At 46.5% G+C, this 16,975-nt stretch overlaps 1 protein-coding gene across 2 annotated transcripts in view; it reads left to right on the forward strand.

Moving 5' to 3' along the window:
• Nucleotides 1–16,975, forward strand: part of OPCML (opioid binding protein/cell adhesion molecule like) — a 300,458-nt gene that overhangs the window by 65,554 nt on the left and 217,929 nt on the right. Inside the window, exon 2 of one of the 2 annotated variants that reach the window (XM_074848576.1) lies at nt 9,451–9,539. The exons of the other annotated variant lie outside the window; for it this stretch is intronic. The gene's annotated coding sequence lies outside the window, so the exon portion shown is untranslated. The remainder of the gene's footprint in view (nt 1–9,450; nt 9,540–16,975) is intronic. 2 annotated transcript variants of the gene reach the window in all.

Below are 16,975 nucleotides of genomic sequence, written 5' to 3' on the forward strand. Positions count from 1 at the left end.
TGGCCTGAAATAGCATGAAATACAGAAATCTCTCAACATCTCTGCCAAAATCTTGGGTAGCAAGTAATTTGTAAATCTGATTCATGCCTTTGCCTTGGATCCCGCTCCCTCCTCAGCCCATGTCTCCCATTTATTACACATCTTTGTCCTGAGAGCGATAGAGGCACAAAAAGGAGGTGATCAAAGGGAAGGGGGAGGATGGAGTGAGATCAAATATTAAATTTCTGAATGTTTTCCGCTAAGTGACAGCGAGGGAGCAGGAATGAATCGAGTGTCCAATACCGCCGCTTTCCACAGCTTTCTCTTCCAAATGTCACTGTGTAAAAATAAAACTGGAGGGAAAAGGGACACAAACAGCGCCAAACAGCGAGAGGGACACATCACAGCCCTGCGTCTTGCTAAATGACACATACCGAATGCTAGAATGGTTTCAGTACCTTTTATAGGAACTGCTCCCATCTCAGTGAAGTTAATGAGTATCCAGTTTTCACTGCCTGCTGGGTAATGTCAGGTCTAAAATACAGCAAAGCCTGTCTGAGGCAGCCACTCAAGGGAGCAACAAATACAGGTTGCTGGCAGAGATGGCTCAGAATTGCTCTCCACGGCCCCGGTCTTCTGCTGTGACCAAGGAGCTCGTCTGACAGTGCCGAATGGGGAGAGATGACAAAAATGGTGTGGAGCTGCATCCTTCCCTTAGCCAGGGAGGTATTTCTGGTTTTCTCTGCCTCTGGCTCTTTGGTGGCCCTCTTCCTCCACCCTAGCTAGACGTCGGCGTAAGGTTGTCTCTCACTGGTTTTCTTCTGCGAACGTGAAAAGTCTTTAAGCGTTCAAACACCTCCATTTAGCCTTGTGTTGGGGTTTGCAACAGAGTAGGAAGTCAGGGAAAAACTGCTGTAAAATTATCATCTGGATGGCTCACAAATGTATAGACCTAATGCTGACATTTCTGATTTTCTTTATTTCCTACCAAGCTGGCCTGTGTGGCCTGGTCTTTAGCTAAAATTTCTGTTCTATTGTCAGTTCTACCTTTGATTAAGCCATTCATCCTGAGATGAGCTGGCACAACCCACGTGGTCCCATAATTTCCCAGGGCACGTCTGGAGCCCACGCTGCGGCTCGCTGCTGACTCTCCTGAATGTCTGGTGACCGTGGGCTCTAATTACCTGCCGTGTGGCCAGTTGGGATGCACTTGGGAAATTATTAGGTTGGCATGATGATGAGTTGCTTGCAGCTTAGTGAAAGTGTGATGAGTTGCAGGTCAGCCCCTCTCCTTCCCACCTCATGGAGGTAGAGGAGGGCAACAGAGAAGAAGGGGCATGGAGAAGCCCATGTTGGGCTTGAACTCAGCTTCTGGGTGAGGAACATCTTCATTTCACAGCCATTTCGGTAACCTTGCTTGGGGTTTTTAGTGTCTGTGTGCAGTGTGGTTGCTGTGGGAGTCTTTTGGACCTTGGAGTTGTGCTCCCCTGCACTTTGCACCTGCATGCGGGACTTTTGGGTCCCAGCGGAGGAGAAGACCTGGAGGAGAGTCCACACATGGTATTCAGTGACGTGTCCTGGTGGGATGGTGTGGGCTGGGGAGATTTCCCAGGGGCAGAAAAGCCCAGGCAGTGGCTGCTTGACACCCTGGCACTTGCAAAACAGAGTCGGGAGCAGAACTGAGGTTTGCCAAGTGCTGTTGCCCATCCTTCATCCAGCGTGAGAGGAGGTTTCCTCTGGTCCGTCTGCATTTCTGCTGAATAATGGAGCCGGCATGGGGGAGCGTGGGTGGGTGTAATGTCGCCTGTTACCATAGCATCGAAGTGCTTCTGCAACGCTCGTGTCTCGGTGAAATGGGTCGGTGTTATTATTCCCATTAGACAGATGGGAAACTGAGGTGCGGAGAACTCGGGAACTGACTTGGACTTAGCGATACTGTCACTATTTTGGGAACACAGACCCCGAGTAGAAACTACAGCTCGAAATGAGGAGCTTGGGAGAGCTGGGTGCTTTGCAGTGGGGTGCTAGTGGGGATCTTAAAATCTGGGGACATGCTTTTCCCATCTGAAATATGTACCATCGTTCAAATAGGAACTATTCCAGAAATATTTTTATGGTTGCACTTGTTTGTAATAATGGCAATGGCCTTCCCTGGCTTTTTGGAGCCATGTTGTGCCTCTTGCATTTACTTTCATTTCTTTATTTTGATAATCCCCACTTCACAGAAGGGATCTGCAGCTAGAGAATTAGTGGCCTGTCAAGGCAATTTCTCACCCTCTTCACCCAGGGCATCTGGTTAGTTTACTTTAGGGATACTTTAAAAAATAATTGTTTGGAGTCCATAATTAATTTATTATTCACTTCAAAACATTTGTGTATGACTTTGCCTCTCTTGAGTTTTCCCGAGTCTTAGGCAGTTGACATTTACTGGAATTATTTTGTCCCTAATTACCTCTTTTTTTTAATGAAAGAGAATTAAGGCGTAATCAGCATCCCCAAAGTATCTGAAGTCAGACAACTGCAGAATGGGTTTGTTCTCAGCAATACTATATATCATGAGGACAGCTTATTTTTTTTAATCTTCTTGTTTCTTTATTGTTTATTTATACAAAGCTCACTGTATATTTTACTTTAGTATTTTGTATATATTTCATCTATTTTTCTACCACTGCTGCCTGGAATGAGCAGGGATGTTTATATTGAATTTCATGCTCACTTATGCCCAGGCATGGTTTTTGCTTAACTGACTGACATAGCTTTAAGAACCATGGATGGTTACATATTGTGTTTCCAATTTCAGTTGGGTTTTTTTTTATTATTTTGAGCCATTTCCAGTCACTGTAGCATGCCGCCAGTTTATTGCACAGGCACTATTTAAAATACCCACGTCTTGTTAAAAATAATAAAGGTTTAAAGTGTTATTCTTGGAGTATCTTTAGCTGGTAATGACCTTTCTACTTCTGCCGAGCGCTCAGGTGAAGGAAAGACGTGGTTGTTCTTTATTACTGGAGGAGCCTAACTAAGCTGCATTTGCCAATGTCAAATTGCTTGCGAGCTGTTTGACCTCCTATTTACTTCTAATTCCTGCAAGCTGTTAGTAAGAGCTACACTAAATCAACCTGTCATTTGATCTCGCCTTTGGCGACCGTCACTGAAAGATTTTTTACTTATGAGCATCAGAGAGGAACTGCGTAAAACTCCTTAAGAGCATATTAGAGTTTACAAAGTGTGTAGGAAGTTGTTTGGGGATATAAATGGTACAAATTATAGAGGAAGGGCTGTGGGAGAGGAGACAAGCTAGTGTCTAGCCTGTGCTCCTCTCGCTGGAGAAATGTAGGGAGCAGCAAGGGAAAACACGGACTTCAAAGCGAGACTTCACCTGATGGGATTCCACATTTATTCTTATTCCATGGTTTCAACACCGATTACGGGTTTACAAGATTTATTCTTTCCCCTAACTGCTGGAGCTGCAAAATCAAGCTGCATTCACCCTGCTTCTTAGCTCATCACTAATAATAAAGATCCTTCAATGGGAGTCGTGTTGACAGTTGTGCTGAGGACAGTCATCGCAGGAGCCAGCACCAAGAGCGAGAACACGTTATTGTTTGGCGTGAACCATTGTACCGACATAACGCCGCTCGTTCAGAGGCTCTTAAAACGCTGCTCAGTTGTTAAGCTTCTCGAATATCTCTGTTAGAGAGCTGGCGTTCAAGAGTTCCTGCTGCGGGGGAAACAGAGGCAAAGGGGAGATGAAAAGGGAGACGTGAAACAAGGCGGCGATCCTCTGATTTCTGCACCCGAGCCGTCTGTGGGAGGCTCGGTCCACAGCTCTGGTGTGGAAAGTGGCTCGATTCCCCTCTTTTGGAGAATTGCTGCAGAAATGTTAGTGTGATAAGTGCGTTATGGTATGTGGGCGCTGCGATGGGAGCTGGGTGGAGATGCCTGTTTTTCGTGATGGTGAAGTGGCATGGCATAACTTGCTCTGTTGTTCTCCAGCTGCTGGAAATCAGCCTTTGACCAGCAAGCAACTTTTTCTGAGCACTTTTAAAAGCCTGATATTACACTGATGTATCTGCGCTTGCAGAATAGTGGCAAAAGGCATTGTACAGAAAACTCACTCTATTGAAGTATTTACTGATATATGTATATATAAAACCACTGCAGAAGGCAAAGCCATAACGGGTCCCTTCAGTGGGTATTTACGGTCAGGTTCTGCTGTATCGTCGTTCCCATTCCTCTTCCTGTCTCTGAGGAGCGTTTTGCCGACACAGTTCTCCAAGCAATCTGTCCTTGCAAAAACAACCCGGGGAGCAGCATGGTCCACCTTGGCGTGGTCACTTAGCTGGGCTTTGGGTGTGGGGTTGCTCGTTACGGGTTTTCCTGAGACTAGTGCTTGCCTGCTTACGTTGGAGAAAAATAAAGACTTTTGGAGGCCTGTAGACGTCTACGTGCAAGATCTGCATGATTTGCAGCATCAAGAGAAGGGGACCAACAAAAGACAGTTGCAATATGAGATAAGGCTGGGAAGAAAAATTCCTGACCTGTTCCATTGTGGAGATAAGTGAGGTGTAAAATTGGGTCCATATTTAAGTCTGAGGGAGAATTGCATTCCAGGGATAAGGGCATGCTCTGGCCAGTGCCTACAGAAGTGCTGCTGTGTCTCCTAATTGGGCTGTTAAAGGGTTAGGGAGCAAAAACGTGGTAATGACCTTCCTTGAAACAAAGCTTGAGAGAAGAGGAAAGATGTGGAAGTGTCTTAGCAATCTGTGACCGAGTGCTTAGCGCCAGGCGCTTGGATATGGGGAAGATGAGGGCGATAATCTGTCTCCAAAGAGATAGCAGCGTTGTGAAAACACAGAGAAGTAAATCACAGCTCCCTAAGCAGAGCCAGCCCATATAAATCAACAGTAATATCTCAGCCCTCGCTGAGTGCACGTCTGAGACACTGTATACAGCTCTAGTCACCGTGTTACAAAGAAGGAAATTACAGAATAAGAGAAGGTGAGAATTAGGGCAACAGGACCAGAGCTCTGTGAATATCAGATATTTTTTCTTCATAGCACTTCTGACCAATTGGGGTCAGATTGTTTTTGATTTTTTCTATAAAATCAAAGTAACACCCAAAATGAAATATCAGACAGTGGAAAAAAGCCAAAATGTTTTGAAAAAAATCATGCCCTTCTCCAGGCATGGTTTTTATTTTTCTGGAAGCCAAAAAACATTCAGTGGGATTGGCATAAATTCACTCAGAGTTTCAGCAGAGCCAGGTGCAAATTTCTGGTGGAGCCAGTTCTCCCTGGCTCGGACTTCAAAATATATTGGAAAAAGGGCAATGGATGGAGAATCAAACAAACGTAAACCTTCTCCTCTGTGGAGGACAAAGAGAGCGAGCGAGCAGAGTTGCTGGAGAGGAGAGCAGGGCTGGCTGCTGCTTTAGTGGGAGCAGTGTCTTCAGAGGAAAAGCTGGTTTGGGCTGGAAGGGGGTCAGACAAGGCAAGGGGAAGGAGAATGTTAGAAGTCGGTGTGATGCACAGAGCTGGTCACGGCTTTTGAGCAAGATTAACGTTTCTTAGGAATACTGACTTGCCTCTGGGGTTTTGCGTGGGGCAGCATGATTCCCCTGGCCACATTTAGCCTGGCTGGCTGCGGCAGCAAAACCCAAACCCCGCAAGTCTGGGACATGAGGGACTACTGCTTTCATTGTCTCTTAACAGTGAAGATGGGAAATGCAATATTGCTGAGTGATATGTTCATTATAAGCCTCCTTTATTAATGCTCTGTAATGACCTTGCCAGGGCACAGTTGAGCACCTTGTCATCTGTCCTGAGCTTATTAGAGGCGTCGGCGGGATTCGGTGTGCTGGATTGTGAGTTACTCTTTATCTGGGTTGCCATCAATATCGTGCACTGCAGTTGTGTAGTCATGATGGGCTTGTTCCCAAGGGCCTTGAATGTGTCTAAAACCCTCTTCGTGACTTGCTATTTTAAGAGTCGCATTTATAAGGAAAAAATAGACAGTCGCAGTAGACCAACAATGTCTTTCCTATCAACAGCAGATATATCAGAGATAAAGTACCCTTTCTCCTTCCTTTTGCTGGTGCCATGCAAGGGAAGAAATCCTGTTGATTCATGGGCTGGGGGTGGCCATTGTCTCCAAAGCCTACTAATCACAGGTATTAACGGGGCCAACTGGAGAGGTGGGTCAGCGCTCGGCTTGAGTTAGAAGGGAGCGGGTGTCACTGGGAAGAAAAATGAGTGGAAAGCTCAGAAATGATGTTGGTGGGGGGGATTTCTGCAGTCAGAGGCTGGGAGAGAGCTGAGAGGAGAAAGGCTCTGGTATCTCCACAGCAGATATGAGCAAACATCTTGTGCTGTTGTAAATGGATGAAATTGAATTGCTTGCTTGCTTGTAAATTTAAAAAGATAGCGTGTTTCTATCAATAACCAGAGGCTTAAATAATAGACTTTGGCCTGACTACCAATCTTCTTTCCCCATTTAGGGAGAAAGTCTCCTAGAGCAGCGGGGAAAGTCTCCATGCAACAGTTGTAGCTCTACCTATCACATACCTTATCAGTGGGTGTACTACAAGTTCTTGTACCAAGTCATCATCTTTTTCATTGTCTCTTCATCCTCTTCTGTACTTTAATTTGTGGTTTCTATAATGCTACTTGCAGGCAGGCAACGTGATGGCTCAGCCTAAACCACTGCTGGGATTCAACCATTGCAAAGGAGCTGGAAAGCAAAGCATGGTGTTTGTGCATGTAGAGGACGAATGGGGTCCATGCCTGTGTACATCCCAGCGTGGCTATAGAAGTTTTTGGGGTCTAGAAAGAGCCAAGTCCTTCTCTTTTTAAACACTCCTGCGTCTAAAAGTGCTCAGTGGCATCCCCAGCGTTCTACCTGGTTGAATGTTTTATGTCCCATCATTGGCTTTCCCCTGCTCTTCTAGGGGAGGCGGGCTGAACTTGGGCCTGTTGCAGTGCAAGAAATCTGTATGGAAATCTCTACCTTGCTGCACACTTGCAAAATGGGATCCCAACCAGGAGCTCTCCCGTTACCTTCTCAGCCGAGCCATTTTGTGCCCCACTGCCACCCTATTAAAATAAGCACGAATTGAGAATTAGTGCAGCACAGTGGAAGGGACAGGCAAAACAAGTCCGAGGCTCCAAACAACAAATTATTCTTGAATCAAACATCTCATTAATGGCTGCAGTGTCGCCACTCTGCTTTGCATAATTAAGTTTCATGGGGCGTTACAATTAACAGTTGTGCCGCAACGTAGGTAGGAACAATCTCCCGTTTATTTACCCTGGCTGTATCTGAAAGTGCTGTGTGGTGAATAAGACGCATTTACAAGTAGATTAGGGTGCATTCTGGGTCATAAATTGAGTAAGGCTGTAATTGCTTTCCAACAAAGGAGAGCTGCAAATAAGACAGGCCGCCTCTCTTTTTTTTTTCCTCCCGAAACCCCTTTTTTCCTGTTGATGTGTGTCTGAAAATTCTCATCCCCAGCTAAATAACACAGTTATGGCATTGAAAACCTTGTAGAAGCTTTTTCAACTTGACAGCTCCCACTCTGTAATATTTCAAGGCATATTTTCCCCCCTCTTCTTCTTCTTCTTCTTCTTTCTTGAGAATCCGCTGCAGAGACTTGTTTTAAAACCGCATATTATAGCTTTGTGTATTATCAGTCAAATATCCACATGTGCATCCACGATGGGGAGGGCGAGAGGGGAGATGCTTGGGTTTCAGGCACTTGGAATTAACTGGGAAAGAAGCCAAAATGTCATTAGAAGCACTCGGATACGGCAGAATGCAAACCACCTCCAGTCTATATTCAGACACGAAGGCAGGCCCAGGAATTAAACATTTATCAAGGCAGGGGGATTAAAGCCTGACCACAAATACTCTTCTTCGTGAAGGGTTTTCCCTGCAAGGAAGGAAGGATCCAGAGAGTTAGCAATACTGCTTGCATGCTTTTGAGGAGCAGAGAAGCTCTCAGCGCCTAGAAACTCTCTAGGCCAAATGAGCTTTTCTTGCTTCAAATATTTCTTAATCGTAGTTTCTTATAGGATTATGAAGAGACTGGTGGAGAATGTTAAAAAAAATGGGGTTTTTTTCAGCCTCGTGAGTATTTCTCGGGTGGTTGGTAAGACTTGGAGCTGGAGTAGCTCAAAATGGAGAGAAAGATTCAGCTCCCGACCAATTCTGCTCCTCGTTATACACTTAAGGAAAAGCTGCCATTTCCTGCTAAAAACCCATTTGTCTTGCAAATTTCTATAATGAGCAGATTTTGGAATAAATACCATGTAATCTGCAGTGACAGTTCTCTCATTTCTTTTTTATTAGTTCAATCTTCTCAGCATCTGAAACACGTAGCAGTGGAGTCTCAGAAGAGGTTTAGGCAGCTCTGTGGGAGTTTTTTTAACACCTTGGCACACAACTCTGCCAATCGCTCCCCCATTGCATCCCCTCCCCTCTCCGTTACCTTCCATTTATTTATTCAGTTGTATGTTTTAGCAGCATCTGTCCATAGCCCCAGGCACCCTTTAAGTAATTTATAGTACACACAGTCGTGCATTAGTGAGACATGCCCCGTCACGTCATCCTCAATTCCTGCAACAGCCGGATGGGTACAGGCGCCGTCTCGCTCACTTTTCCGTGGTCTCAGATGCCTGGGGAAAAAATGGAAGGGCTTCCCATGTATCTCAAAGGGATATCTTAATATTTATCACATCTAGGAGGCAGATTTTTTGATGGGGATTGGCAAGGGTGGAATTTGTCCTAGAGAAGGTCAAACTGGTCCTTCTGAAAGCAAAGGATGAATAGCTTGTCGTGTTTGTCCCATGGCCGTGGTCTTGGCCATTGGGCTGGAGCTCAGGAAGGACAATCCCCATCTGGAGGGATGAATTGTTGCAGCTAGAGCTCAGGAAAGATGGATTGTGCTCACGGCTGTGGGTGCGAGTCGAGCAGTTGCTTCCCAGAGAGCGGGGCACCGGGGCTGGGGTTGGAAATAGTTGGTGGCACTGCCTGTTTGGGACTGCAGAGATGGAAAGCGTGATGTTAGCCCTTGGACTAGGCTGTGCAATATTGCTGTTAGGAAAAAAACTACATAAGAAAAAGCAAGAAGTGACTTCCTGTGTTGATTTAAGTTTTTGGGATGAGAAAAGGCAGCTCTTGCCTCTGAAGCTGCATCCTCCTGTTCTGCAGGCCAGGATAGGGCGGTGGAAAAAGCAGCTAAATGAGACTGTGAGAAATAAATAAGAAAACAGACAGCCCGCGGGATGGCCTCTGTAACCGTGTGCTATTCAAGCTGACCTTTACCAAAGTGTATTTAAAACTTGAGTTTTTTCCCTTTGTGTTTCCTCCGGTCTGCAAGTGAATTACAAATTCCATTGCTTTTAAAATGCGTAGTGTTATAATACTTGGTGAACTTTAACTTTTATTTTTATTTCTTCCATTTCCTCGTAGGTAAGTGGCATTTACTTAATGTTGAAGTACTTGAAGGTCCAGAGTGGGGGATGTAAAACATCCTTGCCCGGTTGGAAGTTCCTTTGCAGGTAAATCCAAATCTTTTTATTTCGTTTGTTCTTTTTTTTTTTTTTCCCCCCATGTCCAACCCAAGCTGTTTTTTCTCTCTTCTGATGTTATTGAAGCGGGCTGATGCTGCAGAGGAAGGGCTTGAAGGTGCGTGAGCTTCGTTTACCGTTCATTGCTTTGAGGAGTTGAGTTGCAATTTGGAATGGCAGCGTTGTCCATCTTCTGTGTGGGGTTTGAGCATCGCGATGTGGGGAAATAGAGATTCAAAATCCTCTGGAAAGGTGATGCTGAGACACACTGTGCTTGATCCAGCCACGTTTTTCAGCAACACTGCAAACGGTCACAGCGCCTGTTGCCATCGTTTAAACACAGAGGAGTTTGCCAAAGCCGGGGTGGGTGCGATTGCGCTGGGCTGGGCGGGTTCCCCAGTGAGGCACTGAGTGAAGTTTTGCAAAGCTTCAGAGCTGTGTTTCCAGGAAAATGATGCTTAAACTCGCTCTCACCTCCCTCTGACCTTTTAAAGCATGGTGCCTGCCTCTGCAAAACCAACTATCACGTGCGTAGCTTTCAAATATTTCCCTTGTACAGTGATTTTCACAGTCAATAGCAGTTCAGAGCGGTTTTCTCCCCCAAGCCCTTTTAGCCCCAAACCCCACACGAGCTGATATTTTCTTTGCTCGAAGCTCACCCCTTGTTTCGTACAGAGCCCCAGACACCCCGTGTCCCGGCTGCTGCCGGCCAGCGGCACGAGCTGCCCGGGGCTGGGCGCGATGTGCTGAGCAAGGTTTCACTGCGTCGTATAACTCTCGGCGGCTCATTCCCAGCATGTCACTTTTTCTCAGGTCGGCGTATTATCTCACCCCGGCAGATGCAGTGAGGTAGAAATACAAGGCTATTTGCAATGCAGTTTATTAAGACGTGTTTTAGAGGCGGTTTGAGGGAGCACTGGCTGGAAATGTTAATCATCATCTCTGACAATGTATTGACCTGCCTTCTGCCTCACCCCGCTGCCTCGGGGAACTGGAGGGGAGCGCTGGCCGGGATATCGGTGTGCTTCAGCCGTGCCGTCCCCCCCGCCACCCTCTGCACCACCTCTCCCGTGCAGAGCAGAACGCAGCACTGCTGGCAAAGGGAGGAGAAACTTTTTGTCTGTGGAAAAGCGTTTTCTGGGTGGGGAAGGCAGAGGAGAAGAAAGTTTTATTTTATTTATTTTTCATTTTGCATTGGGTTTTGGAGCTGATAGTTGTCTTGCTGGGAGAAGGGAGTAATCTGAGTTCTGTAGAAACAAATGATACTGCATGACTACAGTGTTGCCTTCTCCTGCTCCGCCAGAAAAGGTGTCATTATTTTTCCCCTTTTGTTTTAGACTTCTGTGAACCAAAAGGGCTTGAGGATTTTAATGGTCTATCTCAAAGATTGAGAGGCCCTTTATATGTCAAGCCACAAACCCATCCTAGGCTGTACTGGCCTCTGTTTGATTTTATGAAGCTTATTTTGGATAGATGGTATTTTTATAGCTCCTGCCTTGCTTCACCGATGGCCATATTGATGTAGCGCTACAGGACAGGGCTAATAAATAGTTTATAAAACTGTAGGTTCATTCTCCCAAGTGATCTACAACTGCGACTGAGCAGACTGCAAATCACCGTCCCGGTGAGGCTGAGCCTCCGTACCGGTACCGCCACAGTCTGGGGCAGTCCCGTGGCACGCCACGGGGGAGGGAGGAATTAAAACAAAGCTCTCTCGCTGAAGCTTACACCAAACTTTCCCTCAAGGTGATGTTTGGCCCCAGCAGAGGATGGTGGAGCAGCCAGCTCAGCGTTGGGTTAGAGCAGGCTGTCCCGGTCACTGGAGGAGCATGCCTGCTCCCAGCCCTGCCCACAGGCTCTGTGGGGCTGCCATCGCTTTGGAAAGCTCTTTCTTAGGCTACCATGATACTGTTACCAAAGCCAAATTTTGCTGACAATACTTTCTTTCTCATATGGCCCTTCCTAACCCTTGGGATGAAATTGCACTGAGCGATGGGTGTTTGAAGTGTGGTGTTAGGGGAAATGTGTTCCTTGCCCTGTTCTGCAAAGTCTCCACAGCTGATTTTGCGTTGGATGAAATATTGCAAGGAGTTTCTTATAGATACGGACCTGGTGTTGCTGGGAACGTGCTGTGGGGCTCCCACTCGTGGCAGGTCAGGATCTTACCCAGCACAGGACCCTCATTTAAATGCTGCCAGCCCTGATGAGCTGCATCTCTCTGTGTCATTGTGCCATCCTGCTGCGCTGCTGGTGGCACATCAGCTGACAATCAGCTGAAACGCTCCTCCCAGCAACTGTCTTAACACTGATGCAAAAGCTGTCAAGACAGGGTTGTAATGAGCTTGCTGTTTGAGGACGCGAGGGGTCCCCTCCCCTGTGACACGCCAGCCACAATGACCAGATTCTATGGTGTAAGGACATGAGAAGTGAAGGATGGACGACAGCTTGGCTGTCATGAACTCTGGTGTGGGAGGTAGCAGGCACCCATCCTTTGCTTCTGCCTCTCCTGAGCTGCACTGGCTACTGGGCCATCCACCTAGCACTTGAGTATGCAGTTCTAATAGTGATTATTTTTATTGCCTTTATTTTTATACCATGAAATTTTAGGCATGGCTGCCTGATTTTATGCATGGCTGGAAGGAGGTCAGTAGGCTGGAAGGAGGTCACTAGGCTAAGCCTGGCTTTCTGGCAGGTTAGTAGGGAATAAGCACATCCTTTTGTGTAACCATCTGTTTCTATTAACCTTGGATGGCTCATGTCCCAGGAGGTATTACCCACCTTTCAGAGACGTGAGCATTTCTTCCATGCTTTGCATGGAAAGCTGTTGCCAGGTAGATTATCTCCAACATCTTCTTTAGGAGAGATGTGACCACTTGGTGACAGGGTGTCTGAGAAGGCTTGGTCCAGCCTAACCAGGTGGATGCAGTTCCCAGCCTTTTCGAGTCCATCTCTGGACAAATCCTCTCTGGCCCATCGGTGTACCTATGAAAGCATCTTAGCTGCTTGTGTTTGATGCAGGTAGTGTCCATGTGCAGATCGGGTTTATGGGCTGTGCAACCTAATGGGATCTTCTTGATGACTCATCTCTGACCACGATGTCAGTGAGGATTGTACCGTGGGGTTGATGGGAGCCGGCTCAGACCCAAGTGGAGCCCTTTTGAAGATCCTGCCCTGTTTTTCACTCCTAAATGCTTATGTAGAGAGTTGCCTTTGAGTCTCTGTTTTAAGTGCCAAGGTCTGGTATCTGCTTGGCTTATTCTTCATTCTCCATAGCTGTCTTTTTACTTCTCCCCGTGAGCTGTGTGTGTGTGAAAACCCACGGCTGCCTGCTTGGATTAAAGGCTATATCATGTTGCTTCCTTTCGGGTATTAGAAATATGAGCCTCCCTCATTTCTCCCACTTTTCAATCTTGTAACGCTTAGGATTGAAGAGTCAATGAGGCTTTCTCTTCGTGGATGGTGGCATACTCTGTAATGTGATCCTGAAAGGGACATGAGGCATCTTTATTAGTCTGTGTGTGTTGAAGCTGGGTTTACTTCATCGAAACACAGGATGTGCATGTGCAAAGAGGCAAGGGCTGTGATGTGGGTGTGGGATGTACCCAGACACACATATATATTTATTTTTACTATGCCAGAAATGCCATGCATCCCCTTCATGGTCTGTGCTTGCTTTGGAATCGTCTCCAGACATTAACTACCAAAAAGAGTAGTCCTGTCATCACTAAGGAATTTATTCCTTTGCGGATAGCTCAGAAGAAGGAAAAAAGCAAAACCAACCCACAGCCTTCCCTGCACCCACCGTCCACACCCCGCTAGCATTTGGCAAATGATAAAATATTAAAGCCATGTTTTTTACTGCTGTGCTTAGTTACCACGTTGTCCTTTTCTTTGGAAAGAAAATGCAGTTGGGGAGACATATGGAGGTGCTTGTTCTTCTTGTTGCCATGGGTATGTCTGCAGTGTCCTCAGACATGCGGCTCTGGGTGCCCACTCTTGGCTTGGTCCCCTCAGCTCCACCGCTGCCGCACACTTACCAGGGGTGTTAGGTTCATATTGCTGGTGCCCTCCGTCTCTAAGAGGTGTCTTACACTGCTTTGGGATATTTTTCCCTGTCAGCTGTATAGTTTGAAGGTTAATTTGGCTATTACTACACTATTACTATTGCAATGATGTTATTACAAGGGCTTACTACAATCGCTGCAGTGATTGATATTTCTTTAGGTACATCTTTGTCACAAAGCAGGGGTTTCAGTCTGGCTTAGGGGCATTCAAGTCTATTTTATGCAGGGTGAGCTTAAAGCACGTGCAACCTCCAAAAAGCTATTTGGGGTGTGCGGGAATGGCCAGGCAAGAACCGGAGCACCTCTGTAGAGGTGATGCATCCAAAATTGGGACCTCCTGAGGTGAGTCTTGGGCTCTTGAGGAGTAACTGGCTATAAGGGATGAGTGGGTGATACCGATACATCCGTATCGCAAGCATACATCGTGTTTGACGCCAGCTTGCACAAGGAAAGGTGGGAAAAGACCCATGGGGGCTGTTGTGTCTTTTAATTTGTTCCCTGAACCAGTCTAGGACAAATTGGCGTGTTGGCGCAGGAAACCTTAGGCTGTCCCTGCTTGTTTTGTTCCTTGTTATAACTACCTTATGGTTAAATTTAAAAGACTTCAGTCTCCAGATAGCTCAGCTGAATGTTTTTTTTCTTTAGTACTGTGCATGAAAGAGAAGTGCAGCCCTTCTTCCAGCTCTGCGGTAGAGTTCAATGAGAGATTTGGAGTCGATGCATTTATTAGTAACATTAGGGCAGAGGAATGTGCACAGATACGTCGCCAGCTCCATGCTTTAAACTGGCATTTTTCCCCCTTGATTTAGATTGCTCTCACTCTTTCTGTGCTGATACAGGAAAGTCCCAGCATGGGATGATGAGATCAAGCGCACATTGGTAGCAAATGCAATTTGTAAAGCATTGGTTGTATAAATGACATTGTGTATGAAAGAAATGTTGCAACACAACCGTACTAATGCAGCCATGTGACACCAATTTAATGCATTTTCCCCATTAAGCTCCTTGTTCAAGACATCTTTCGACCATTTTGAGTACAGCAGTGGTGTGTAAGGCCTCTATTTTCTGAGTATTACTCATTTTCCAGCTAACAGATGTCAGTGTCTATTTGTCCCTTATGGAAAAGTCCCCGTAAAGTTCAATAGGGATTAAATTTGTCAGGCTCTATAGAAACATAACAGGATTCTATGGAAATTACTCTGCAATCCTATAGAATGTAATAGATAATCTCCTCGTCTCTGGAGGTATTTTAACTCTTGCATAATTGTGGACCAGAATAGAAAATCTCCATTAAATTCAGCAAGATGGTTCAAAAAATCCTATAGGAAAATGATCATTTTCTATTAAAATCAGTAGGACTTTTTCATCAGCACGTCGGTATTCATTGGGAGGTTTTATTCATTTGCCAATCCTACTAAAAAGTGTTTTGTCAGGAGGCTGATACTTGCTTTGTTCTAGGGAACAGTGATTTGTGCATAAATGATGCCTATGTCCAATGCTCGTATAATTTATGGCGAGGCACTAAATTCCCTTTCAGAATAACTGGAGCAGGATGAGGTTTTAAGCCCTGCAGGGCGGAAAAAAAATGTTGCTGGGGATTTGGAGAAGGGGTCTGCCTGCGAAGACACCTCGGCGTGCTGCTATTATGTTATACAGGTCGTCAGCAGCCGAACAGCAGACCACAGGCAGGGTGATGTGTGCATGCACGGATGTGCCACGGACGCAAGCTTTTCTCTGTCATCTCTCTGGCTCTGGCGCTGCTTATCTGAAGTGTTCAGCCCAGGATGCTGCAAATTAATGTTGGATTGAAGCTCTGTTTCTGTTAAACTGCCCGTGGCTGGTTTGAATGGCTCTGCTGCCTCTTGCAGCCGCAGTCTGGCTTTTTACGGTGTGGCCTGAGTGGTGCGGAGCATCGGCTCCGCTGAAATCCAGGGCTTTGCTCTTGGAGGTCGTTGCTGGTGGAGCTCAGCCAACACGTGGGCTGGAGCGGTTAATTACGGAGAGAAGGCTCTGCTTGGCTGGGGGATGTGTGTGAAAAGCCACCCCTGAAAGGATCATCTTCCTTTTCTCCAGCCTTGGAAGGTGCTGCTGTGCATTTTGATGAAGGCAAAGCACCCAAGTCAGAGGAGCATTAGCAAAATGCTTCCTGCAGATCATCTGCTGTGTCCAGGTGGCATCTCGGGGCGTTGCTTGAGCCCCACGCCGTACACAGATGCAACCTCACAAGGGAGCTTGCTGAAAGGTTGGGGACACGAGCAGCGTGGGCACGGTGGGTGGATGATGCTGTGGGGAGCAGGTACAGCTGTGCCCATGACCGCTCTTGGGGGCTGAGTCAGAGAGGGGAGCGCTGTCCCTGCAGCAGACTGACATGGCAGCGTGATTGCTCTTTTCATGGTCCGTTGTGTAGGAGGATGAATCATCTTGGAGAAAGGCATTGCTAACTCCTTGGGGGGTATTTACAAAGGATAATTTCAGTGAGGAAGGTTGCTTTATTTTGGCAAGGCACAATGAGAAGGACTTTCTTAAAAGAGTGGTGAATCAACCCAAATGGCAGCTACGTTGGTGCCGGTGCAGAGGGGAGCAGCATCCTGCACTGTGGTTGTGCTGGCCAGCGTGCATCTGCCCTCAGCAGAGCGTAGTTAGCCGTGTGCTAAGGGATGGTGCAGGTCTGAGTTTTTCATTCGGACGTGGCCTAAAGCATACCTGAGCCTCATTGAGGGCTTACACCCAGTATGGACCTAGGAAAAGTCTGGGGCAGATTCTGGGATTTTGGTCTGTACGTGAAACACAGGGCACAGATGCGGCGTTTACATATCAGAGATGGGATCAGCTGATAAAGTTGAGAAGGTCCATGGCCAGGAGAAATGTAATGCCACAAGGTAAAGGTCAGGATGTGCCTCTTGATGGGGTGATACATAGAGACCAGGAGCCAGGTCCAATTTTAAGTGCCTGCATTCTTTGCACTTCCCCCGTGCCAACGTGCACAAAGCGAGGACTACAAAAATCAATTGACACAACATATGTAATGGTCTCATTTACTGGCGAATAGAAATGTGTGTAAATCTGGCATTAAACATGAGTTTACATTGCTCCCCTTCTTGGGAGAGCAGTGATTGACGGCGCTGTGTAAATGGCATGAAGACGCCGGTAGAAGCAGGGAAACATTTACCCTTCTGAGATACGTGTGTACATTGGAGAATTGCCTTGCCTCGCCGTGAGCTTAAACACATCTGGAGGGATCACTTCTTGCACAATTCCTTGCGGTTGCTTACAATTAATACCTTTGTGTGTAAGAAGCAACGCAAGGAGAAGCAGCCCTGTCTTGAACAAATTATAACCGGTGTTTTCTCTCCTCCTGAGCCA

Source organism: Strix aluco, chromosome 23, assembly GCF_031877795.1.
Source record: "Strix aluco isolate bStrAlu1 chromosome 23, bStrAlu1.hap1, whole genome shotgun sequence".
Taxonomy (NCBI): Eukaryota; Metazoa; Chordata; class Aves; order Strigiformes; family Strigidae; genus Strix; species Strix aluco.